Raw genomic sequence first — 2,035 nt, 5'->3', positions numbered from 1 at the left:
TAGACAACTTGAAGATTAAGGTGCTCGTTCTTGGTATCTTTATTGATTTTTCAAAGGCTTTCGATTTAGTAAACCATAAGATATTGTTAACGAAATTGCATTGCTATGGTATTCGTGGACAAGGCTTAACGCTGATTGACTCTTACTTATCAAACAGACAGCAGGTCGTTCAGATAAGCGGCTCTATTTCCTGAGTGAAACCTTTGCTTTGTGGAGTGCCACAGGGTAGTATTCTAGGCCCACTATTATTTAACATTTATCCTAATGACATTGTAAATATTAATTGCTAGGGCAAATACATAATATATGCTGATGATACTAGCATACTTTCTTCAGGGCATGATGTTCACAAGCTTATAATAACTTATAATCACACAATCGAAACGCTAGAGAGATGGCCAGCAGCAAATGCATGCGTATTAACGAAAATAAAACAAAAGCTGTTATATTCCGACCAAAAAAAATGTAAATTTTCGACCTCATGACGACATAGTACTGAGTACTGACACTATTTAAACCATGTCTGGGCATATCTTTTTACGCGAATATAAGCTGGGATTACCATGTAAGACATGTCCTGCAAAAATTAGCTCAGGTGACAGGTTTAATTTGTCGGCTTCAGTACTTACCTCCAAAAGGAATCAAGCTACTGCTATATCACTAGCTCTTTAGCTATCTCTTAAAATATTGTCAACTAGTATGGGTTACAACGATGGTCAATAATCTTAATCAATAATACTTGGTTCAGAAAAAATGTATTAGGCATATCTTCAATGCGCCTTCTACGGCATCTACAAATGTTTTGTTCTGCAGTTCAGGAATAGTTAAAGTGCACTAGACATACAATTATAGGTTAAGCAGAAAACTCAAATTAGAAACTCGTATGAACATAACAAATTTGTGCGTTCTGGCCTATTTAAGAATTAGGCATTTAAGTTACCCCACGCGTCATTGAGGAAATTGGGAAGTAGACACAGTACGATTAAACTCCGTGAAAAAACGCTTGTCTTACACTTTTCCCTCCCTTCTGAGTCACTATGACCTTAACAATTTTGGCTTGTTTGATTGTTCATATCAGGATGTCCGCAAGCTATATACAGTGATGTATAGTTCTGAGATTTCTACTGCTTCACACTTGTTTTATTACAAACCTTGTCTCATTTATCAAATCCATAACCGTATCGAATTGTTTCATCTGGTTGTATGTAACTGTTTGTAACAAGTTGATCTCTATATTGTTTTTCTTGTATATTCAGTGTACTTATTCGAGATATTTGTAGTTTGATAGCATTTCAGATATTCATTTCTTCAAAGAAACTGTTCTGTATTTATTCTTATGTTGACTGTAAAAACTGCTTCAACCTTTCTCTATTAACTTTCCATTTCCACTACTTATAGTGTGCCCTATAGTACTACGCTGTCTGCTAAGTTTTCATTTTTGATTTCCTTTAAGGTAGTGCTGTTACGCTCCGAAATTTTTCTATGGGGCTGTGACCTAGTCAAGCTGTTCTGACAAACAGCTTTTTGTCACAGTGTTTCTTTCTGAATTGTTAACAGAATGAAATAAAGATTTATTTATTTATTTATTTATTTATTTATTTATTTATTTATTTATTGAAGGTAGTCTATCTTTCCTCTCAAGTGTACGGCTTCTACTCGCTATGAGGGACTGGCCAAGAAATGGATGGATTGTTTTGAAGCAGAAAACAAGATTAAGAAAAGATATACACAAAATTGCTGGAATGAAAGACATGTATCACATACCTTATTAAACCGAGCTCGCTAATAAGTCATTATCATCATTAATATCATCAGCAGCGAACCGTGCCACTTGTCATGCGCACCACGTTGCGCCGATAGCTGCAAACTTCGCATTGCAAACGCTTTGCATTCATCCAGGTGTCACAACATGCAACAGATGCACGTAGCAGTTACATGTTGCATGCGGCTCAACTCAAGTAGGCTGGGTAACAATTTGTCAACATCCCGTATCAAAGGGGACGCCACTAAATCACCATCATCGTCATCATCAAAG

Source organism: Dermacentor variabilis, chromosome 6, assembly GCF_050947875.1.
Source record: "Dermacentor variabilis isolate Ectoservices chromosome 6, ASM5094787v1, whole genome shotgun sequence".
In the NCBI taxonomy this organism is placed as follows: Eukaryota; Metazoa; Arthropoda; class Arachnida; order Ixodida; family Ixodidae; genus Dermacentor; species Dermacentor variabilis.
This window is presented reverse-complemented; position numbering follows the sequence as displayed.